The sequence below is a fragment of the Panulirus ornatus genome, chromosome 46, assembly GCF_036320965.1.
Source record: "Panulirus ornatus isolate Po-2019 chromosome 46, ASM3632096v1, whole genome shotgun sequence".
NCBI lineage: Eukaryota > Metazoa > Arthropoda > Malacostraca > Decapoda > Palinuridae > Panulirus > Panulirus ornatus.
In genome coordinates this window covers 3,118,905-3,145,574 of record NC_092269.1, presented here as the reverse complement: position 1 = coordinate 3,145,574, position 26,670 = coordinate 3,118,905, and the positions used below count along the sequence as shown (strand labels likewise).

General features: G+C 37.7%; 1 long non-coding RNA gene across 1 annotated transcript; it reads left to right on the top strand.

The window, feature by feature from the left end:
* Positions 1–2,180: 2,180 nt before the first annotated feature.
* Positions 2,181–26,670, top strand: LOC139763057 (uncharacterized). The gene is made up of 3 exons (XR_011716022.1): positions 2,181–4,814; positions 19,204–19,314; positions 19,629–26,670. It is a non-coding gene; the product is annotated as an uncharacterized lncRNA (long non-coding RNA).

The following is a 26,670-nucleotide window of genomic DNA, read 5'->3' as shown; positions in this document are numbered from 1 at the left end:
CTATTATCATTCCCCCAGAATTACCCTGAGAGTATTTGTAAAGGATTTAAAGATTTGTTGATTTTGCATTTAAACGCGATTTAATCCTATCCTTGGGTACGATGACTTTAGCTTTCGTACTCAATTAGTTGAGTCATATCGCATTCAAGAAGTTAAGCCGTCCAATTCAGGAAGTTAAATACATCGTATTCAAATCATTAAGTCGTCGTATTCATGGGATTAGCTTTTCTTTTAAGATCCCATTGTCGAATCTAAAAGGAATACTATTCATCAAATCCTACAGCCTGACCTCAGACCACAACCTGCGTCGCCGTCCTTTCTCTTGCTTTAGAAGTGACTGACATGACACTGGTAGACACATGCCTTCATCAATGCCGTCTTGGATGAAAGAAACCGTGGGAAGCAGAAGCCAGAGGCTTGTTATGGATTCAAGCCTTTGCGGCAGGGGCACACGCATGCTGCTCATGATAGCAGTGGCCGAAATATTAACTTTTAGAACTGAAGGCGGCAGCACCACAGCAGATGGAAAGGTATGGTTGACGAGAGAATTGATGAGGCAGAAAGCGTTTGATTCCACTTTGGCAAAGAGATATGCACGAGCAGTGCACCGTACTGGGTCGAAATGAAACCTGTGTAATTATGGAGAAATGATTATGGAAGCTAAACAGTACTTCCTAGCTTTGGGGAAGCAGGTTTCTGAAGGTCCTTATGTGGGGTTTCCGAGATAGGAGGATATGATCATGACCAACACGTTTATGATTTTGGATGGTTAATACTTCGATTTCCTCTCCCAGGAACTGGTTGCTTGCGTGCCAGTGCTATTAGGTAAACCACGTAACATTCAGCAAACCACAGCGTCACATGCTTACAGTATACATTATACCGTTGGCACCTCAAGGGTTGACTGTAGTGATGTCTGGTTCTCTGCATCGCCAAGTTTGGATATTTTATTTTTTCCCCCCAATCATTTACTTCCTGGCCTTTTTAAAAAAAGATTGCAGTTTTCTTCACCTCAAAGACTTTCTCGTTTCTTTTGTCACCTTTTGGTTTATTCAAGGGCTGGACCAGCAGTTTTATTCCAAACTAGTGTTTTGTCCCGAAATAAAGAAAAAGTGCAAGGTTATAACTTGGCCAGATGGTTTTCCGTCTTTTGTGGTCTTTCACGCCCTGATATACGAATTTCTTAACTAAAAGTGCGTCGCCCTCTTTTTGTTCTGTGTATGAAACATTCCTCTGAGCTGCCATTACAGAGGAAATGATTTTGAATATGGTTGAATAGTAATGGGTTTGTTTCCGTTTCCCTGGTCCTGCTGGGAATATTTTGTTGTGCCTGAAGAAGAACTTCAGCTTGTGTATAAGTATAGCAACATAGCGGAGAGACTTAATTTAACTCGACTTTTCACTGCATGGGTCGGCTGCAGCACCAAACCTCATGTATTTTCCCCATTTGCACGTTTTCTGGGACGGTCTGCAGACCTGACTGTGAAGATGAGGAAGGGCAGCAGATGCTGAAGTAATCAGAAGCCTGTGGCACAGTCTTCGTCATCTGATCAAGCGATAAGTTTGATATCAAAGGCGGCCGCTGCCTCCGCCCGCGAGTGCAAATGTCGACCATCTGACATTTAAAGCTTGACCTTGTTGCTTGAGCGCCTGGCTGTTTTATTGACGTAGGTCGATTCTTCTACCTGTTCTCTTTAACATCGTTCCCCAAGTACCATCCTCAACCTTGTCTCCCACGCAGCCGCAGTGGTGCTTAACCATTTACGTAAAGCTTTTAAGAATGACGATTCGTTTGGTTGAAACTGAAGCCTGCGTCCACACTTTCGTCAGTCTCTAACCATTGGCAGTGATTACTCCCGTGACACTGTTGTATACTTCACGAGGTATTCTCATTCTTCAGTTCGCGTACTCAGTGTATTAATTCGATACCTGTATTTTCTCTTAGTACATTCTGTACTGCCCCTGATTGCCTATATCAGCAGCCATTTATACAACGTTCGTTCTTCTTGATTGAATACGTCGGACCACATCGTTTTTGGCTCCTTGTTTAGATAGGCTTCTTGCCTGTCGCTTTGTTCTATGGTTTTCATGATAGTGCTCCCGTTAATATATATATATATATATATATATATATATATATATATATATATATATATATATATATATATATATACGATAAACGGAGCGGATAGCGAGGCAGAGACCCCGCCCTGCTGGGTAGGTGGCTGGTGGCCACACCCGGACAACCTAGTCCACACACTCATTAGCTAATGTGCACCACGACTTACACCGACTACTCTCGTTTTTATGATATTTTCTATTATATCCTCTGAGCCTCCCTGCATGCTACTTAATTAAGTTACACATGTTCTGGGTACTTTTAGATTTAGGATAGACGTAATGCCGAGACCTGATTTTTGGCAATAAAGTGTATATAATCCTATCTAAATTATTTTGCGAGTGCTGAACCATCTGACAAGAACTTCTAGGTCTACTACGCTATATATAGAAACAAACCATATTTTCACCAACCATTCTGGAACAGATAAGAATTCTCCTGACCTGCAAATTAATGTTTTACTCGGTAATTTACTGGTGGACGGCGGTCAACGCTCTATTGGAACAAGCACGCTATCTACTTCCCTACTTTTTTCCATGCTATTTTTTGCTGTTTAAACCAACAAACTCGTTCTTATATGGACTCATCATTTCATCTCACATCTTTGTCTATTATTTATTTACTTATATGTCTATATATGTATTAATCGAACAATTTTAAGATTTTTGTTAAGGTATCCATAGCCAGTTTTCATAACCGGACCACATTGATCCTTTAAGACATGTTAATCAATACCCCAGACGCTGCTAAATGCCACAGATCCCCAGCACGCATTTCCCCAGCCTCTGACCAGCCTTTAAGCTGCAGACCTGCTTCCACAAGCTGCCTCTACTTTACCACCACCAAACAATCACGGAAACTGGAACATGGCTGCTGAGGTCTCTTTTGTACAAACAACATCAGCAAAGGTTTATTCCATTTCAAGAAGAAATATGAAGTATGGCCTCGAAATTTGCCATCACTGAACATCAAATTTGCATTGTTTTGCAAAGATTTTGCGCTCAATCCAAAACCAAAGTTGCCCAGATTTCCCACACATATATGTATTTTAGATTGACCATTTTTGATATACTAGATAACTTAATTTGACGTCATTTTCGTATATGCGATAAAGCAACTACTCTGTGAAAGATGCAAAAAAAAAAAAAAAATGATAACCGACTGTCGTTAATGAAAAAGACCTAATTAAAACTTCTCCAAATAACCCCAGTAAGAAATGCATGAGTTGAACTCTAAAGGAAGGCCTTAAGTGCCACCTTGAAAGTTCAAGGCCGTAAGGGCTGGGTGATCTGAGGATTTACTAGAAACATATCGACGGAAATTGAAAACTGATTGAAGAGCCAAGCAATTGTGGTACATGTTTGTATCCATACTGTGTATATTGGTTGATGACCAATAAAGTACTTTTGGGATTGTCAGTATTGTAGAGTGTACTGTAGGCACCGTGATATTGATCAGCAGAGCTAAGGTTTACCATTCACTGCAGATGGTTTAGAAACATGATGAACTATATTCCTACAGAGGTATATGCCAGTAACGCTGCATACTTACATATTTGTGTCATAGTGGTAATATCTGAAGTCTTTTTACTTATTAGAGAATACTTGAGTTTTGATTTTCTGAGCTTTATTTCCACCATTTTGATATGACAGGAGGGCAGGGCTAGGAATACTTTCCCAAAATCTTGAAATGTTCGTCTCATGTTTCGATACATTTTATGATTTTTTGTTTCATAATTGGTTAATGACTCAGCAAAGTTACAAATGAAATACGCATAATCTCTGTTACAGATTGGGCGTTGGAGAATGAGTACTTCATTTCAACATTTTCAGGTTATGTAAGTGTGGGACTGAAATGGTGACAGTTACCCGATATTGTTAGGAATCTGTTGACCATGATAATGAGTTAAATTAATTTTATATATATAATGTAAACGTTAAATACAATGACCATGACTCAACTCTGCTTGCCGACCAGTGTGAGTCACCCGGAAAGACAGTACAGAAAGCCGGGGGCGGCCACCAGCAGACACGGGTGGTGTGGTGATCTGGTCAGCCTTTGTGGTTGACTCACGCTTTGGGCCATAAGGACTCGGTTGTCTGGTAAATCCATACTATGATTACTTCTTCATCCGCAGGAAATGACACCCATTGTTCAGAACACCGGATCGCGATCCCTTTAAACGCCGTAAACTCCCATTAACCTGTGTAGATGGATAACAGAATGATTTCCAAGGTCTCTTTCATTTAAAATGTAGTGGGGAATGGAGAGAGAAACCCCAAAGAACCGTTTTAAGTGTATTTTCTCATGGTTTGAACCTGGCGCCAGTCTGCGGTTTCTCAAGAGATGTTGGGGGGGAGAGCGCTGCCATCGACACGGCGTTCAAACCCCTCGAAACCTTTACCACCACACCACATTTACCTTCCAAAATTACTCGTTTCATCCCGCCTGACACCTCCTGGTAAACTCAAAATAGCCTCAGCATCAGTGATTAATCATCGGGGTGTCGTTAGATACAGCCGGTTTTGAGGTAGTGGTGTGTTAGAGGGATTTGTTTGGTCGAGTCGCCAAGGCAACCGGACGCAGGAACATTATCTGTTACTGTTTTGGTTTGGTGAAACCTGTAGGAGTTGGGACGCCTCGGTGCTAAGTTTTTCGATAAAGCCAGCTGGGTTTGGCGGTCCCCACGCGAAAGGTAAGTCTGCCAGGATGCTGGCCATGGTGTCATGATTGCTATATCGATTTCCCAGCTGTAGGGGCCCGATAAAACGGGAACCCCAGGTCCAGTAATGGTATGTTTTCGTTCAGGCAAACTGCGTCAAACGTCTGATAAGTTATTTCTTATTTTCTCCTTAAAGATAACACACCACACCGTAATACTTCGTATATGGAAGTCACGTGGTGTAAAAAAGCAGAGGTGCAGTCGAGGGCACATGGTGGGGGCTGAGGGGAGTACTGTAGGCTCGGACGTGTTGAGAGCTCAGGGGTATTACAGGGATTTAATGAGGAAGGTTAGGTAATTAACATGTGATTAATCAGTTCATGTTCTTCGGTCAAGGGTGATCAGCTGTTGAGCGCAGTCAGTGAACCTCCCTGAAACTCCGGCATCACATATAAATATAAAAGAACCAGCAGGTACGGAATATTTCGATATATGTATATATATATATATATACTTATTTCTTCCACGTGTTCTCAGTGTTGGAGATTAACAGTGTTGTGGATAGTGAGATTTATAATGGCATGTTTGGTGCATTCTCACTTTCCTCGACAGGAAGAAATTCTAGTGTTTCAGTAAAGCGATCATCAAATAGTTGTTAATGATTGTTTATGCTTAAAATGATTGAAAAAAGGTTGAAATTTTCATTGCAATAGTATGTGGTTGAAATTTTAATCACAAGGTGCTTGTTAATTATATTAAAGTGGTGACCAAATTAGATATGAGGCTGAAATTTGAAAGGCAAGCTTTTTTGATATATAAGTCATTGTGACATACAGTAAAACTTCCTGTATCAATTAACAAAAAGGACAAGAATGAACTGTACATGATGCAGATTTTTACAAGAGGTGTTGTAAATTATTATTCTTGAGAGGTAGCAGGTGATGCAGTGCAAGATCATAAGATAAACCTGAGGTTAACTGGGCCATATTACAGCGAGTATAAACTTTTTACCTACGTATGCTGAATTATATGAAAAACTATTCCAAAAGTGGTTACTCTCTATATGCATTCAAAATTCTTTGAATTTGAAACTGATTTTGAAGGATTGACTGGTGAGAATCATATTCTGTATCTGTTTTACTTACTGTGGCCATATAAACGATTCCCAGACACTATTTAATAGATGATTAGAATTTCCTTACAAGAGATAGATCTATTGCTCATTATGGTAGTAGGTTTCATTAGGAAATGATGCAAGATTTTGAAATTACTGTTATTAGTGGGACGACTATCTCCAGTGAATACAAACAGTTTGCATACAGCTGGAGATAATTTTACATTGGATGGAATGTTACTTAATTCTGCCTTATGTTTTTTATGATACTGATGCAGCACTTTTCTGTCTGCAGTAAAGCATAGCTTGCTTGTCATTTTAATGTTGCAGAATATTGATAAGCCTTGCAAAGTTTTGCATCTTCACTAGAGGAAAAAATTTGGCCTGTGCATTCAAATTTTTTATTTATATTGCTAATTGTAATTCTTCCTCCAGAATTTAGATTTCTTATGTGTACTGTATATATAAAGGTATACCACATGTCAGTGCAATTTTTTTTTATTTTTTTTTGTGTGTGTGGATTACCTGTAGTGCAGAGTGAAGTTTGATTGGAATTCCCTATTTTTTAATACATTTTAGTATCTTTTTATGTGTATTAAACGTATATATATATATCATGTGGTATGTTTGAATGATTTCATTTTATATACCCACTACATTCTGTGGGTCATTTTCATACAGCTTCATATGCTAGTCAGACATATTAAAAAGTTTAAGTACTTTGACAATGAAGAGAACCTTTCATCTTAATTAGAGCATTCTGTGGTAATTGCTTTGCACACTAAGGTTTTAAGATGAGATATATCTCTCCAGTCACCTTCACTCTTATGAAAAAAAACTGTTTAACTCATAATCCATTGTTAGTATTATTTTTTAAGATGCCCTTTGCTCTTAACAGATCTTTATGGTATTTTATACTTTTGGCAGATGTCCTTATTGATTCCTTTTTCAGACCATTGCTGTTGATGATGAACTTGATGGGAAAAATTCACTTTCATAGCATTTACAAAACAAATACTCTTTAGTTGATTGTCTGAATAGTTGGTGATGTTTATGATTACCAGAAATAATTATTAAGAGGGTAAAAGTATAGGATTAATCTTAGTGTTGTTTTTTTGTTATTATTGTTAGCTGGGAATAATTGTTAAGTAAAATAGAAAAAAACTTTGAGCTGCAACATTCCAACCCTCAGAAGGTACAGTATTATTTTGTAGAATAGTCTGGTGTAATAGGTGTGCTGCATATTGAGAGTTATGAAATGATTGCCCTTGTTGACTGCTTTACATGCACTTTACAGTTTGAGTTTGCATATTTGCATGGTAGATTATGTAATAGTATGCCTAGATATTATGCAGTTATTTTAAACTGGAGTCTGAGAAATTGGGAAAAGTAATATGGACATCATTGAAGCAATTTGTTTAACTGATATGTATGGAAATGTTTATAAATGCTGTAGTCTTGATATATATTTTGCTACATTGTTTCATTGTTTTCCCACTACCTTGATGAATTTTTGATATTCATATATATACTGTACTGATACAGTTTTGTAATATTTCCCTCTCTGGCTTCGTTCTACACAGTGCTAATAGATTTTTTGTGTGTCTTTTTGTGTATTATGCTTTTAGTTTTTAAAGTTAAGACTTTGAAGAATGGTTGAGTTGAAGGTTTGAATTTACATGGTTGGTCCCAAGAGTTGGTGGAGATGGGGAGACACTTATGCAGTAAATCTCTGCATTAAGGTTATTGTCACTAGAGCACTCACACCATACAGTACTTTATCCAACATTGTATATATGATTTATTGATTTAGGGTGTATGTAAAACAAATTTACATGAACTTTAAAGCAGTCCTGAAATGAATGACGGCATGAGATGTCGTCACTTTGGTTGGCAAATAATGACTGAAGTTGATTTATTATTCATATTGGTAAATATACTGTGGCCCTTGGTAACCTGTGGTTACCATAGCAACCCCACTGATGTGGCTATAAAAGTGCCAAGTTTGATACTAAGAAAGCTGGGTCCTGCATGGAATTGGCAAACTTATGAAAGTTGAACATGACACAGGAGTTAAGCAGGATAGTTTGTGATATTGAATGAAATGTCACAAGAAGAACTTGTCCCAGTCAAAGGGTAAAATGAATAAAATGAGAGAGAAATAATGTAGAAATTAACCTGCATTCCATGGGTGTTTGTAGACCTGACTCGTAAAGGTAGAAAGATTATTGGAAAAGGGAAGGGCAAAAGGAGAAAGAAAAGGCCACAGCTTTGCTGTTTGAAGGAAGAATGAGGCATCATGAAAGTCAAATATTGTGTGAGCAGTCTCATCACAGAAACTATGGGAAGCTGCAGCCATTTCCTTTGTACATTTAGGAGTGATATGGTTTACATACAATGATTATATTTCTTACCACTTACTGTTTTGACAGATTTCCAGTCACTTGGCTATACCAATCACTAAAACGTAAGGCATTGCAGAAATGCCAACGTATAGACATAGTCACATGTTTTTTCTGTAAATTTTATCCAATTAGATATATCTTCAATTCCATTCTTCGTGATTAAAGTTGTTTATTTCTCCTGTGTAAAGTATAAGTACTATGTATATCCAGTGTGTTAAGATTTAAAGTATTTTACCTCATTTACCTCACTACAGTGTGTGTGAAGACCATATATGTACTGTAATGAGCTGTTTACTTATTGCTCATGATCAGGTTGTGTAGTTTTAACATGCACACATTAGTTTGCTGTTTCGTTCTTTCTTTGGAGGAACTACCTAAGTAAGCATAGGTTGTGTGTTAATAAGCATAGAGTCATGATTTTAGTGTCATGTGAAACCACAAATTAAAATGTTTATTAGATCTTTCATCTAGAACATAATGTGAAACCCCTGAGAAAAGCAAAATGTTTATTAGGGCATTTGTGTCAGATGAAAAGTGTTATAGATTTGTGAACATTTGGTTAATTTTGATGATATTTGGTGTCTTTCTGAGGTTGACTGAAATTTCATAAGATGGTAGATTGTTTTTTGGAACTAGTGCATGAAGATAGCGGATTGGGTGAAGCACTTTATGATATATGTAAGACATTACATTGCCTTTGGTTTAGAAATGGTTGAGATGACTTGTTTACGGAAGATACTTCTAAGACTTTTGAGACTTTTTATTACACGGATGCTTCAACTTTTTATCTGGTAGCTTTTTTTTCTGCTGGAAGTCTGGGGCTTGAAGATTTAAATACAGACAAGAATCTCTGATTCTGGAGACAGAATACTGCTTTCATTTGCTATTTTAGATGGTTATTGTTATAAGTGATGGACTTTTGCGACTAACAGCATGACTTGTAGAATAAGTAAGTATAAAACATATGGAAATGGCCAAATGTACCAATATAAACTGGAAGAACTGTGCATATGTTTTTGAAATTTTAAAGATCAGTAAATTGATTTGAAAATATATACATGGGGGGCACTGACCAGTTACATAGTCTTCATACTACTAAAAGTCCTATCATTTTAGGCCCTGCTGTGAGTATCAGTAATGCGAAGCTTTAGGGTATGATTTTGGAGATCATCTTGCTAAATATGTACACCAGCTGCATGTTCATGTCTGTAAAACAGTATGTTGAGATTTTTCTCAAATCATAGGAAAAAGCATGGGTTATAATGAAGGTATATGAAATACTGTACATGTAACTTTAATGAGAATATAGCTCATATTGAGTTCATAGATTGAAAATCCTGTGGAATGAGCCAGTTTTAGTAAGAAAGTAGTCAAGTACAGTGAAGGGCCTACCATAAAAGGATTTTGTTGAAAGTAAACCTTTGTTGAGGTTTTCATATTAAAGGTGTTAGTGATGTAACCAGTTCATTTATGTACCATGAAGGTTCCAATATTGGGCCTAAGCTTTCATAATTTTTTGTTCCTGTCAGTTAGTGCAAATCTTGTTGCAATTGATGTACAAGAATTTGCCATGATGAAGTACCATGAATATTTTTATATCGATTCTGAATTGTTTCACAATTGTACGTTTACCCACTTGGGTTTTTGAATTGCCTTATCTTCCATTTCTCTGGTGTACTTCTAGGCCATAGATTCAGTTTTTTAGTATTTGTGTCACAGTGGGAATTTTTTAGAATTATCTACAGATCAGAGTCCTCCTGAATGCTTTGATAGCCTGCTTTAAATTATTTGATGTTATGGTATGTTTGAATAAGATTTCTAAGTCTTGTTTTTGATTGTTTTAAGAGTATGTAGCAGATTTATTTAAATACATAAGATTTCTGTTAACTTACAGGAAATTGAGTACATTATTACCGACTGACTGCAGTACAGAACTGTTTGATAGTTGAATAAATATTTTTTGTCAGCAGGAGAGGGTGTTTTCTTCATTAAGTTTAGTGCTGTTTTGGAAGTTTTTCATAGTACAAAGAAAATTGGAGTATATAGATGAAAGGTAAGAAGATTGTGGTTTTAAGTTCAAAAGACTTTGTCTTGGTTATTCAATAGGTTTTCTTTTTGTGGAAGGAAACTTTTTTTTAAATAGATGGAGCTTCCTCAAGCCATTTCTTCTTTTATTTTATATACCCAAGTGATTTATGTCGTATTTCAGAATTGAAGAAAGAATATATTGCTATATTTAGAGAACATTTTCATGGATATACAGAACTAGGGTAATATGACAGTAATGTTATTATGATTATTATTATTAATATTTGCGGCAGGGGTGTGTGATGTCTCCATGATTGTTTTATTTGTTTATGGATGGGGTTGTTAGGGAGATAAATGCAAGAGTTTTGGAAAGAGGGGCAAGTATGAAGTCTGTTGGGGATGAGAGACCTTGGGAAGTGAGTCAGTTGTTGTTTGCTGATGATACAGCGCTGGTGGCTGATTCATGTGAGAAACTGCAGAAGCTGGTGACTGAGTTTGGTAAAGTGTGTGAAAGAAGAAAGTTAAGAGTAAATGTGAATAAGAGCTAGGTTATTAGGTACAGTAGGGTTGAGGGTCAAGTCAATTGGGAGGTAAGTTTGAATGGAGCAAAACTGGAGGAAGTAAAGTGTTTTAGATATCTGGGAGTGGATCTGGCAGCGGATGGAAACATGGAAGTGGAAGTGGATCATAGGGTGGGGGAGGGGGCGAAAATCCTGGAAGCCTTGAAGAATGTGTGGAAGTCGAGAACATTATCTCGGAAAGCAAAAATGGGTATGTTTGAAGGAATAGTGGTTCCAGCAATGTTGTATGGTTGCGAGGCGTGGGCTATGGATAGAGTTGTGCGCAGGAGGATGGATGTGCTGGAAATGAGATATTTGAGGACAACGTGTGTTGCGAGGTGGTTTGATCGAGTAAGTAACGTAAGGGTAAGAGGGATGTGTGGAAATAAAAAGAGCGTGATTGAGAGAGCAGAAGAGCGTGTTTTGAAATGGTTTGGGCACATGGAGAGAATGAGTGAGGAAAGATTGACCAAGAGGATATTTGTGTCGGAGGTGGAGGGAACGAGGAGAAGTGGGAGACCAAATTGGAGGTGGAAAGATGGAGTGAAAAAGATTTTGTGTGATCGGGGCCTGAACATGCAGGAGGGTGAAAGGAGGGCAAGGAATAGAGTGAATTGGATCGATGTGGTATACCGGGGTTGACGTGCTGTCAGTGGATTGAATCAGGGCATGTGAAGCGTCTGGGGTAAACCATGGAAAGCTGTGTAGGTATGTATATTTGCGTGTGTGGACGTATGCATATACATGTGTATGGGGGTGGGTTGGGCCATTTCTTTCGTCTGTTTCCTTGCGCTACCTCGCAAACGCGGGAGACAGCGACAAAAAAAAAAAAAAGAATTATTATTACCATTATTATTATTATTATTATTATTGTTATTATTATTATTATAAATATTATTATTATTATTATTATTATTATTATTATTATTATTATAAATATTACCATTATTATTATTATTATTATTATTATTATTATTATTATTATTATTATTATTCAGCTCTCGGACTGCTTTCATGAGGTTTGTGCAATGATGAAGCTACTCTTCGTGCAGAAGCAGGATAAGGTGGGCTCCTTTGGGATGAAAAGGCCCTTAGTGTATCTTTTCTCTTTTCTGCCCACTGACGATGATACAACCTCATCAAAGCTTGTCAGAGGTAATTTCTCACTCATGATATTATTTTTAGGTATATTATGATATCATTTGTAGGTATATTCCATTAGCATCCACAGAACTATTTCCCGTATATGTTTTTTTTTTTTTTTCGCTGTCTCCCGCGTTTGCGAGGTAGCGCAAGGAAACAGACGAAAGAAATGGCCCAACCCACCCCCATACACATGCCTTGATTCAATCCACTGACAGCACGTCAACCCCGGTATACCACATCGCTCCAATTCACTCTATTCTTTGCCCTCCTTTCACCCTCCTGCATGTTCAGGCCCCGATCACACAAAATCTTTTTTACTCCATCTTTCCACCTCCAGTTTGGTCTCCCTCTTCTCCTCGTTCCCTCCACCTCCGACACATATATCCTCTTGGTCAATCTTTCCTCACTCATTCTCTCCATGTGACCAAACCATTTCAAAACACCCTCTTCTGCTCTCTCAACCACGCTCTTTTTATTTCCACACATCTCTCTTACCCTTACGTTACTTACTCGATCAAACGACCTCACACCACACATTGTCCTCAAACATCTCATTTCCAGCACATCCATCCTCCTGCGCACAACTCTATCCATAGTCCACGCCTCACAACCATACAACATTGTTGGAACCACTATTCCTTCAAACATACCCATTTTTGCTTTCCGAGATAATGTTCTCGACTTCCACACATTCTTCAAGGCTCCCAGAATTTTCGCCCCCTCCCCCACCCTATGATCCACTTCCGCTTCCATGGTTCCATCCGCTGCCAGATCCACTCCCAGATATCTAAAACACTTCACTTCCTCCAGTTTTTCTCCATTCAAACTCACCTCCCAATTGAGTTGACCCTCAACCCTACTGTACCTAATAACCTTGCTCTTATTCACATTTACTCTTAACTTTCTTCTTTCACACACTTTACCAAACTCAGTCACCAGCTTCTGCAGTTTCTCACATGAATCAGCCACCAGCGCTGTATCATCAGCGAACAACAACTGACTCACTTCCCAAGCTCTCTCATCCCCAACAGACTTCATACTTGCCCCTCTTTCCAAAACTCTTGCATTCACCTCCCTAACAACCCCATCCATAAACAAATTAAACAACCATGGAGACATCAAACACCCCTGCCGCAAACCTACATTCACTGAGAACCAATCACTTTCCTCTCTTCCTACACGTACACATGCCTTACATCCTCGATAAAAACTTTTCACTGCTTCTAACAACTTGCCTCCCACACCATATATTCTTAATACCTTCCACAGAGCATCTCTATCAACTCTATCATATATATATATATTAGGTTTAGTAGGGTTAAGGGACAAATAAATTGGGAGGTAAGTTTGAATGGAGAAAAATTGGAGGAAGGGAAGTGTTTTAGATATCTGGGAGTGGATTTGGCAGCGGATGGAACCATGGAAGCAGAAGTGAGTCACAGGATGGGAGAGGGGCAAAGGTTCTGGGAGCATTGAAGAATGTGTGGAAGGTGAGAACGTTATCTCAGAGAGCAAAAATGGGTATGTTTGAAGGAATAGTGGTTCCAATAATGTTATATGGTTGTGAGGCACGAGTAATAGATATGATTGTGTGGAGGAGGGTGGAAGCGTTGGAAATGAGATGTTTGAGGACAATATGTGGTGTGAGGTGGTTTGATTGAGTAAGTAATGAAAGGGTAAGGGAGATATGTCATAATAAAAAGAGTGTGGTTGAGAGAGCAGAAGAGGGTGTATTGAAATGGTTTAGTCACATGGAGAGAATGAGTGAGGAAAGATTGACAAAGAGGATATATGTGTCAGAGGTGAAGGGAACGAGGAGAAGTGGTAGACCAAATTGGAGGTGGAAGGATGGAGTGAAAAAGATTTTGAGCGATCGGAGCCTGAATATACAGGAGGGTGAAAGGCATGCAAGGAAAACAGTGAATTGGAACGATGTCGTATACCAGGATCGATGTGCTGTCAATGGATTGAACCAGGGCATGTGTCTGGGGTAAACCATGAAATGTTTTGTGTACTCACTGAACCACAGTTCCAAACTCAGTGAAAATATGTTGCATATTAGTGCTGTTGTTGGGAAGAGCTTTGCTAACATTGGCAAGAGTAGTATGTTCAGTGAATTTAACAGAATTAGTTTTTTATCTTAGAAGTTATTTCTTCACAGCCAGGAAAATACCTGGGCTAAGTTAGTGTCGTGTGATTCAGGAACAATCTGACGATAAGTTCTATATATCTCTCTATATCTCTGATGCCTGTTCCCACCAGGATCTCCCTCAACGGGGTGGCCACAGTGATAGTCTCCATAACTAGTAAACTCAAGTGCTGCTTCTTATCCTTTAGTGCCTCACCTGTAACAGGCCACTAGCAGAGGGCAATTCTAATGCAGTTATTGCAGAGACTCCCATCGAATGTTCCTACTGATGTCTACTACCTAATGCTCCTACATAATGTTCCTACTTGATATTCAGATTTAAAGGTTGCTAACCTTGTATGACATTCCAGTAAATACTACCGATGTAGAGCAGTACATAAGCATGAGGTTCTTTTTTGTAATTGATCACTAACACATGAGGTATGTCAGTCCACCTGAAAATTTGGTTGAAGGTGTAAAGTAGGTAGTGTGCTGTTGAACATCCTATTAGATTACTGTACTGAAATATACCTGTATTTGGTATAATTTTTTGTTTCTCGTCAAGCTACAAAACTGTTCAATATTTGACCAAAATCAGTGTTTAACTCAGCACTATTACTATAGTATTTTGTGTTGGAGAATTGTCTTGCCTTGTTTTCACATATTTGGAAAATTATGTTTGCAATATATTAATTTTTTTTTTATAAAGCATTTACAGTCTCAAGATAAACTCTTAAAGAATTTACTTGAATACTGCAGCAGGTGGAAGTGCTCTTCTTATTGTCCAGTATTTGAATTCATGATTCATGATCTATCAGAGTAGGAGGATAGTGGACAAGGTGAAAATGATGGCAGCAATTTTGATATTTCTTTAGTATTTGGTATTTAGTAATGTACTGTGATATGAACTTTTAAAGCCTGTACTACATTTTGAGCATGATTACTGTCAACTTGGCATTATGTTGTTTGTTGTATATCATGTTTGAGTTCTGCGTTGAGGTTCTCTATCTCTTGTGTGATTTTTTTTGTAAGCTGCCTCTCTTTACCACCATTTTGATTTGAATGGTGATTCATGACTCACCGTCTGGCTTCATTGTGATGGTTTTCATATGAGAGTTTTTGTGGCGGTAAACTAGAAGGGAGGACTCCAAGTGTTGAGACACCACATGACATTCGCTGTTAATTTCGTCGCAGGACTAATCATGTTCACTGGCTGAAGTGTCATACAGAATACTTCAGGTATGGTCACTGGTGGTGAGTAATGTTGTGGAGCTGTATCACGGTGATGCATATTCTCCACACATTTTTTTAGACTTTATAAAGCCATAAGTACAATCAGAAATGTTATTTGGAACATAATTTGATATTTTTCAAATGATTTTTGGATAATTTTTTCTGAAAATATTTGTGTTACATGATTCCAGAATGTCCAAGATGTCTTGGCTCTAACATTTCTGAAAACATCCTTATTTCCTTTTACACAGTTTTAGATTAATTCATGGATTTTTATAATGTTTCCTCTGGTTTTCCTAATTATGGTAAATGTTGAAATTACGTTTTGTTAATTTTTAATTTGAGTTTCAGTGGCACAACCAGGGATTGGAATTCTGTGCTTGGAGGCTGTCTACAGTGACAAATTACTGTCAAACTCAGGTCGTGAAGCATTATGATGTGAGCAAACAAGTCCATTCTTCGTTTGTTCCTGGTGCAACCTTGTTTTGCAGGAAATGGTGAACAAGTATGAAAAGAAAAGGGAAGAAAGAAATTACTAAGTACAAAGGAATTACCATACACTGCTTGTTGTTTTGTTAGTTGTGCTATTGTATAGTGGTGCAAATCACTAATTTTGATTACAGTTATTGTGAATATGATTTCTTTAGATGCAAGACAGGTTTTCTTTTGCTGTGTAATGAATTGTTACTGAACCATCTACTTTTGAAGCTTATTGTTTAAATGCTTTCATATTGACAAGGATGTATTGAGTAATGTGTGTACACCATGCATTTTTAGGTTTGACCAGAGTAAAAAGCTTGCTTAGCAAACATTGACCAAACTTCCTTAACAAGTCAAGGAAAATTAAGTGCCTCAAATGTTTTGGTTGTGTGTTTTTCTGTAAATGTTTATTTTCCTGAATATTTCTTCATAATTACTTCATTTCTATTGTGGGTAATGCAGTTGAGCCTTGTGGGAGCTTACCCTTGTGCTGAACCATAGAATTTTGTTTTTAAGCAAATTATTTTATAGTGTCTGAAATGGCGTGGGCAGAATATGCCCCAGTTAAAGGCCATACTTTATTCTTAGTAGTTAACACTCCTCTCTTCAGCTTTCTGTGGAATTAGACATCAATGAAGTACCTCATTAATAGTTTTGAGAGCCATCAGTAACTTGTAAAGCATCATTCTGACTTCATATGCAACACAAGAAAAATGGTTGTGGCTCTTGTTGTCTTCAGAAGGATAGTGCTGATAGTGCTTTCCAGGATAGGAATATATTTTGTAACAAATAGGTAATGGCCCTTATTTGAAGTTTGTGTCATGAATCTCTGATTGATTAATAGGAGACAAAGCTACATACAATGTCGTAATTATTATTATAAGATTGGGTTTCAGGGAATTCTCTGTGCTGTGATCATAACTTTTCTAGAGCACTTAATTGCAGTGATATGTTTGAACAGACCTTTATATCCTGTATTTCAGGAAAAGTTTACACCATTCTGATTGTATCTCACTAAGTATAGTTAACATAAAAAAAATGATGCAATCCTCTGTTTTGATTGCATAGCTGGCTCTCAAGTTTTGATCTGAAATGATTTTTTTTTCTTTTTCAAGGCTACATATTATTGTATGAGAGGATTATTGAAGGACATATATATTTGTCACACTTTTTCCTTTTTATGGGATAATGATAAATATGATTTTACAGTGGTCATTACTTTTTTGGGGGGGTTATTAGCTAGTGTTTGGACTCAGGAAAATATTCTTCATGTTTGAGAGGGCAAGGATGATGAGGGATTTGGAGGAAAATTGTGAGTCAGAAGTATAGGTCAAACTTCCTCTTATTACATAAAAGTGATTTTTCCCATGTGAATTGTATAAGTATTATTCAAGTCAAACCTCGCCATGTGAACAACTGACAGATGTACCAGTAGAGAATTTTTTATTATGGCCAGTGCGATGTAGTCTCTTAGTATTATATGTGGATGAAAAATTGAAAAATGTAGCATTAGCAGAGACCTGAGAATTACAGATTGGTAAAAAGATTTTGGGTCTGGCAAGGCTTGTGTGCAGTTTATTAATGGTTAATTTTTTTTTTTTTGTAAAAAAAGGAAATTTTGCCTTAATGAGTCGTACAATGTTGTATCTATCTATCTATATCTATGTTGCCAGTTCCCTCCGGAAACTTCCATTAAGGGAGTGGCTGTGGCAGATGTCTCCGCGTGTCCCTCTCCGTACATGCCTACCTCTTATACACCATTCCGTGCATCCCCCCTCCATTACTCTCTTCCACTGTATATCCCCATGTTACTGGTGGTCTTCCTCTCACATTAACTCCTTTAATCATACTATCATACACTCTTGCAAATTTACCATCTCTCAAGTCTTTCTACATGCCCAGATCATCTCAAATTATTATGTTTCACTCGCTCTACTGCACAACAGTTCATTCACTTTCCATTTCCTATTATACCAAATCTCTTATATACACCTTTCATTACTTCTTCATCTTGTCATGCTGCAGTGTAATATTTAAAGAAAATATATCATAAGTTGAACAATAACGTGCATATTGTGTGAAATTTATACTTGTGTTATGTACATAGAAATATGTATGTGGTGAATTTCATTATCTATGCCACTGTTATATTTTTCAGTTTACAGGTATAAACTCAGAAATGTATTAAGATAATGAAGTCACTTTGGAGGTTCACAGTAGCCTTATTATGTTCTCAGAAAAATGGAAATACTTTTGGATTGCTGCTTGTATTGATTTACATGAAAACTTTTTATTTCTTTAAATAATGCTGCAGATAGCCTCTACATAAAGAAATACCTTAGAAATACTGCTGGCAGTGTTAACAATTCATGGTGTGACTTTAAAAGTCAGAGAAGTTTACATAACATGTGATAAATATTTTCTGTCAGGTTGTTATTATCAGATTACTTTCTTATTTTATTTATTATTTATTATACTTAGTCGTTGTTTCCCATGTTAGCGAGGTAGCGCAAGAAAATAGATGAAAAGTGGTCCAACCCACCCACATACACATGTATATACATAAACACCCTCACACACATATACATACCTATACATTTCAACTTATACATACATATACACACACAGACTTATACACATGTACATATTCATACTTGCTTCCTTCATCCATTCCTGCCGCCACCCCACCACACATGAAATGGCACCCCCCTGTGCGTGTGCGAGGTAGCACTAGGAAAAGACAACAAAGGCCACACTCGTTCACTCAAACTCTAGCTGTCATGTGTAATGCACCGAAACCACAACTCCCTTTCCACATCCAGGCCCCACAAAACTTTCCATGGTTTACCGCAGACGCTTCACATGCCCTGGTTCAATCCATTGACAGCACGTCAACCCCAGTATACCACATTGTTGCAGTTCACTCTATTCCTTGCACTCCTTTCACCCTCCTGTATGTTCAGGCCCCGATCGCTCAAAATCTTTTTCACTCCATCTTTCCACCTCCAATTTGGTCTCCCACTTCTCATTTTCTCCACCTCTGACACATGCATCTTCTTAATCAATCTTTCCTCACTCATTCTCTCCACGTGACCAAACCATTTCAATACACCCTCTTCTGCTCTCTTAACCACACTCTTTTTATTATGACACATCTCTCTTACCCTATCATTACTTACTCGATCAAATCACCTCACACCACATATTGCCCTCCAACGTTTCATTTCCAACACATCCACCCTTTTCCACACAACCCTCTCTGTAGCCCATGCCTCACAACCTTCTTATTATTATTATTATCATATAACCTCAATGATCATCTCTCCAGGGGTTCCTGCGGCTTCAAAGCTGCACTGCTATCAGTGGTAGGGAAAGGATGGTCTCGTGTGGAGTGGGAAGTTCTGCCATAAGATTTTGCTCTATTGCAATATTACCAAAGGTAACTTTTCATTTGCATTATAACCACAAGCAGGCGGAGTCTAATTATGCCACTTAGTTTCTTGAGTAGGTCATATAATATCTTAGTGAAATAATGCAGGAGATATTTACTAAGATACTCTGTTTCAGGAGTGTTTTCTAAAGGATGTTGGGGTGAGGTGGGATACCTTTTTGTAAAGTAGGAGAGTCACAGGTGCTGTGGTAACAGATGTTTTGTAATATTTTAGTTGGATCTTCACACTGTATTTTGTGGGATTTGATATCATATCAGTTATGTCAATAGAATTTATATTGAATGCATATATTGTTTTCAAGGTTGTTAATGGACCCCACCCACAAGTGGTAACTCAGCAAGGGAGAAGTCACCTCTGACGAGGCTGTATCATATTAATGGATGGAAAAGAGTACAGGGTCACAAGGGACCTTCTCATCGTAAAGGACTCTGCTCGCATGTGGAGTGCAGCTTTCAAATTGCAGGATCCCCATAGAAAGGGTTTTAGAGTTACATATTAATAATAAGAATAATGATAATGATAATTATTGTTTTGAAGAGAATTATATATATCCATAGAAAGAGTCAGGTTGATGAGGTATGTGGGGATGGGGTAACTTGCTGTCAGTGGACTGAATCAGGGCATATGAAAAAATGAAGTTAAATCATGGAACAGAATGTTAGTTGCTCATTTCAATGCATTATCAGAATGTTAGGTGCTGAGTTCAGTGCATTATATATGACAGCAAGAGTGATGTTTGTATATGAGGCCTTTGTTCATTTGCTTCTTAACTGCCTCACTAAGTAGGGAGAAACAGATTGTCTTAGTGATAAAAGAATGTGTAAAATCACTTGAAGATACCAAAGAATTTTGTAAGTTTTCTAGGTATTCAGAAGATATCGTAACATACAGAGTGAGCTCTTGTGACGTATGGTTTTGTAATCATGAGATCATGTGTGCATATGTGTATCTCATCGAGGAATGTTGACTTTAGTACAGTACATCATGTTATTAAGAGGCTACCATGAAATGCATAATCTGGAATAAGATGCGGCACAGATTTATATCAGCACTAAGTGAAATATCAAATGAGAGCAAATCTTACTCTTAAAACTTTTGGAGCAGTGTTCTAGAACATTTTTCATTGGAGCTTTGGAAACTATATTCATCACTTTATAGGCTTAGTCACAGCTTCAAATATTTAGTTCTTATCACTTTGTTGTTCATGTTCATATCATGAAATGCTGTGAAATGTTGATATTTTTTACTTGAAGTTTTGTGTCTGGAATTATGTTTTGGCATCATAGTTTGGTAGTACTTTTCCTTTTTATTTGCTGTTAGAGATACCAAAATGAAATAAAAATCAAATTGAAGAAAAGGCTTGGGGTAATATGGTGTAACTGGTGTTGTTATGATTGCATTATTGTCTTACGTCATAGATGGTGACTAAGAGGGGTGGGAGTTGGGAGTCGAAAATCTTTTCCTCCCATACTACTTTTCAAAGAAGGAACAGAGGAGAGTCAAATGATATTTTATCCTCTAGAGCTCAGTTGTCTATGGTGGATGCTATGTAGAAAGGGAATGTGAATTAATATTGATAGAGACTGGTTCATATAAAGTGTTCACTCTGAAACCACAGGACTTGGAGATTTACAGTTTAAAAAGGAAGTTATTGATTGTCCTTGGTAGCAAGAAGATTCACCTAAAAGGTACCAAGAATATAGTGTTTGAAGAAATTTACGATATAACAACTTTCCTTTTTTAATTGATAACCAGAAATAGTAGATTCTATGCCAGACTCGAGAGTGAAACCATAGAAGTTAGTGACAGAGTATGGGAGAGTGTTAAAGGAAGATGCTTAGAAATATTATGAGCAAAAGTATGGTAATGAAGTATATTGATGGCATTGAAGGATAGGTTGTGTGAGTTAGAGATGGAAAAACCCTGAGAAAGTCTGGGAGTGGACATGGCAGTGGATGGAAACATTGAAGCGGAAGTGAGTTATAAGATGAGGAAGGGGGCATAGGTCCTGAGTCCATTGAGTATGTGGAATGAGAGGTGTTGGCTGGTAGGGCAAAGATGGGATGTTTGAAGGTATTGTAACCCTGACAGTGTTGAATAGGTGTGAGTTGTAGGACCTGAATGCAGAGCTTGAAGAAATAGGGCCTGGCCTTGATGTGGACTTTTGTCCATGACTGGAGCCTTAAACAGAAAAAATAAACCTTGTGGTTTGAGCAGGGTTTATCATTTTAGGATTGACAGTGTAAGACTGAGATGTAGTAAACGGTCTGAGAGAGTTAACCAAAGTATGCCGATGTGGTTTGTATATTTGGAGAGGATAGATGAAGAATGACTGACAAAGAGGAATTACATCAGAGTAGAGGAAGTAAGAGGGAGGTTAAGACCAGAAAGGAGATGGATGGATGGATTGAAAGTGGCTTTTAAGTCTCAGGGCCTGAGCTTTAAGGAGGATAAGGTATTTATTTGGATAGAGCATGTTGGATTGATGTATATAGGGGTAACTTGTCAGTGGGCTGAACCAAGACATATGGAGCAGTTAGGGGACACTATAATATTGGTCTTTGGTGCATAACTTTGCATGGTTGTGCATCAACCTCGTAAGAACATCCCCATCCCAGCCTTTGTTAACAGTTGACTGTCACCCTAGCATTTGTGTAAAGAATATCTTTTAATATCTTTCCTTAATATCTCTCACTGAAAACCAATCACTTTCCTCTCTTCCTACACGTACACATGCCTTACATCCTCGATAAAAACTTTTCACTGCTTCTAACAACTTCCCTCCCACACCATATATTCTTAATACCTTCCACAGAGCATCTCTATCAACTCTATCATATGCCTTCTCCAGATCCATAAATGCTACATACAAATCCATTTGCTTTTCTAAGTATTTCTTACATACATTCTTCAAAGCAAACACCTGATCCACACATCCTCTACCACTTCTGAAACCACACTGCTCTTCCCCAATCTGATGCTCTGTACATGCCTTCACCCTCTCAATCAATACCCTCCCATTTAATTTTCCCAGTTGATTTTCCTAGGATTGCATAAACTAATGAACAAAACACAAGAAAATCTATAATAATGATCATAATAATAATAATAATAATAATATGTAGCATTTATGGATCTGGAGAAGGCATATGATAGAGTTGATAGAGATGCTCTGTGGAAGGTATTAAGAATATATGGTGTGGGAGGAAAGTTGTTAGAAGCAGTGAAAAGTTTTTATCGAGGATGTAAGGCATGTGTACGTGTAGGAAGAGAGGAAAGTGATTGGTTCTCAGTGAATGTAGGTTTGCGGCAGGAGTGTGTGATGTCTCCATGGTCGTTTAATTTGTTTATGGATGGGGTTGTTAGGGAGGTAAATGCAAGAGTTTTGGAAAGAGGGGCAAGTATGAAGTCTGTTGGGGATGAGAGAGCTTGGGAAGTGAGTCAGTTGTTCGCTGATGATACAGCGCTGGTGGCTGATTCATGTGAGAAACTGCAGAAGCTGGTGACTGAGTTTGGAAAAGTGTGTGGAAGAAGAAAGTTAAGAGTAAATGTGAATAAGAGCAAGGTTATTAGGTACAGTAGGGTTGAGGGTCAAGTCAATTGGGAGGTGAGTTTGAATGGAGAAAAACTGGAGGAAGTGAAGTGTTTTAGATATCTGGGAGTGGATCTGGCAGCGGATGGAACCATGGAAACGGAAGTGGATCATAGGGTGGGGGAGGGGGGCGAAAATCCTGGGGGCCTTGAAAAATGTGTGGAAGTCGAGAACATTATCTCGGAAAGCAAAAATGGGTATGTTTGAAGGAATAGTGGTTCCAACAATGTTGTATGGTTGCGAGGCATGGGCTATGGATAGAGTTGTGCGCAGGAGGATGGATGTGCTGGAAATGAGATGTTTGAGGACAATGTGTGGTGTGAGGTGGTTTGATCGAGTGAGTAACGTAAGGGTAAGAGAGATGTGTGGAAATAAAAAGAGCGTGGTTGAGAGAGCAGAAGAGGGTGTTTTGAAGTGGTTTGAGCACATGGAGAGGATGAGTGAGGAAAGATTGACCAAGAGGATATATGTGTCGGAGGTGGAGGGAACAAGGAGAAGAGGGAGACCAAATTGGAGGTGGAAAGATGGAGTGAAAAAGATTTTGTGTGATCGGGGCCTGAACATGCAGGAGGGTGAAAGGAGGGCAAGGAATAGAGTGAATTGGAGCGATGTGGTATACCGGGGTTGACGTGCTGTCAGTGGATTGAATCAAGGCATGTGAAGCGTCTGGGGTAAACCATGGAAAGCTGTGTAGGTATGTATATTTGCGTGTGTGGACGTATGTATATACATGTGTAGGGGGGGGGGTTGGGCCATTTCTTTCGTATGTTTCCTTGCGCTACCTCGCAAACGTGGGAGACAGCGACAAAGCAAAAAAAAAAAAAAAAAAAAAGGAAAATCAACTGAAGATACATAAAACTAAAGAAGTTTTTGGAAGAATTGCTGGCATTTCAGCTGGTGAAGAGAGAATGACCAACTTGTCTGACTGAATCTAAGTTGATCATTCCTTTTGAGATAAAGTGAAAAGATAGAAGAGCAAGATAAAAGTGGATTACGAATGCAGTAATACCAGAGAAAATGTGAAAACTCTATAATAAAGTAATATTTTCTTCCGAAAGAGATCCGCCAACCTGATTAGAATGAGACATGACAATTTCCACAACTCTGTCAAGAGTATTTTTCATCAAACAGAGCAGATAGTTAGAGGATTAATGGACACCAGCGACATAAGGAATTTATGTCTTAACCAGACGCTTCATTTGACACAAAATCTCTTGACCATTAAAACATCCTTGGAGAGACTGAATTAGTCATAAAATCTCTTTTAAGATTCAATGGATATTGTCTGAGGAACTGTTGGTTGAAGATCTGGATTCCTCAGATGGAACTCAATATGAGAAATCTTCTTTGATACTGTATTATTAAAGGTTTTCGCTGAGGCTTAAGATTGATATACCATAATCATAGATTTTGCCTTTAAAGTTCCAGGTTCTTTGATGAATATGTTAATATTTCAATAAGATCAATTTAAAGACCTTTATGGTATACTGAACGAATATCCAACAATAGAATATATGTATCTTGTTAAAAACAGATTTTTAATGTTCATCTCAAAAAGATAATGGGATAATGAAACATCATACACAGTTATTGTGATAAGATATGCATTTCATAAGAATTAGGCTGTTCAGAGTGGAATTGTGTAGAGCTGTGCCTTTGCAGTTTTTAAATTGATATTAGATATAGTTAGTTGAAGCTCACAAATGAAAGCTTATGATCAACTTTATATTTTTGACATAATTTTTCATTTTGTGTTGGGTAACTCCTAGAGAATCTTGCCTTTACTATTTCTGTGGTGGGAGATAGCCATTTAAACTTCATATATCTAAGGATGCAAGTGTTCTTCATGTTTGCAAATAATTTCTAGCTTTGCAGCAGATGCTGTGTGTGGAACCATATCTCAGATTTTTTTGCGGGCCATAAGGAATAGTGTATTAAAAGCTGAATAATTTTGGTGGGGCAATCCTAATATCCAGTATGCACTAGGTGTTGGAGATTCTCTTTTTATTATGATTAACCAGTACATACTTTTCTAAGAAAAATCATGTACTATTCAACCAAGTGAACAGTTGCTTAAGTATGCTACACATCCTGTAAGTTATGCTTCTCTGCCACCGGGTGTATGAGGTACACCACTTATACTGTCAGGCATACTTGATGAGGTGTGTGGTATATGACTTTCATCAAGAGTTCTCATTATTTTGTGCAAGTATTACAGCATTTCAAATTGTCACATAAAGAGAGGCCACAGACCTTGTATAGTTTTTTTTCGTAGACTGACCAGTGTATGGAAATAGTTTATGTTGTTACATCTGGTAATTATTTATGATGTGCCACCACAGACATTAATGACAATGTATTTTGGGTTGAGGCAACTTCATGAATTATGATTGTGTGCACCCCAGCTGCAATAAGCAGGAAACAAGACACCTGGACATTTATGCATTATCTGCAGTGACTTGGTTAATACACAATATCTTGTGATCTAAGATTCCCCATAGTTCAGCATGTATTTTCTGCTGTTTAATAAATGTCATGTATAGAATCTTATTAACTGTATTCTTTAGGAATCGCATGGAGGAACAGTTGGGAACTACACATAGTGCTTGTGATGTACACGTACCTTTTTTTATTAATTTTTTATGCAAGATATGACTGTGTGGAATAATCTGACGAATGATTTCTTGAAGACAGATGAATAGCAACTTCAAACATTTTTGCTGGAGAAGTGATAACCATGAGAAATGTAAATATCTGCACCCTTTTTTATGCTTTGTTTCTGGATATTCAGGTATCCTTTGGAGATATTATGTGCTTGGATTTTTTTCCTGCATTGGCAGACAACTTAGATTTTTACATGATTTCAAGTAAAATTTTATATGTTCACTTATATATTTTTGACACATTTTACTGTAGGTGTCCCTCTCAAATTTTTTTTGCTTCATTTTTGGGATGCTCTACTGTGGAGATTACCCACTGTACAGTATGATGTTTGTTTGCAATCCTGTACTTTTGTTACACTGTTTCCTGCTGAGCAGAAGGTGTCCTATACATAATCTTTCCTGCACTTTTTCTTGAAGACTTTGTGCAATGCCCACTTAAAAGTTTTATGCATTACAATGTTTAGTGTAACATTCAGTCATACACCTTTATATCCTTAGTGTTCCACTTCCAGCTTTGCTGCAGGTGGCTGGAGTAGATTCATTTTTTCTGAATGACTGGGGAGGAGCAAATTGAAACGAATACATTTTGCATTGTGACTTGCTGAAGAAGCAACTCAGTATCTTTTTGCAGTGTTGATCTGCTATTCAGATGATATTTGCAAAACCTTGTACTGCATAAATAGTATGTTGAATACTTTGAGGCTTTGTAAGATTGGGCTCTTACTTTTGATGCCAATTGACATGTAGACAAAGGTTTACATCTTCAGTCGTATGGTGTCTCCTCTTTTGTGTCAGATTATCCCATTGAAAAGTTTGTGTTCATCCATGGTGATTTAATGATTCTAAGGTATGTTGCCCAAGTCTTCAGAATACTGTTTCCTACTGATGGCAGTGTCTCATGTATAATTATATCTAAAGCAGTAAGGAAACATGTTCAGTACTGTACTTGGAAAAAAAAGAAAAGGGCATTTTGTGGTGCATTTGTTATATTTGCTTAAGAAAGTAAGATGTATTTCTTTGACATTAGTCTCATGCATTTAGTGTCACTCATATCTTTGAATTTCATTACTCATTAATCTCACATGTAA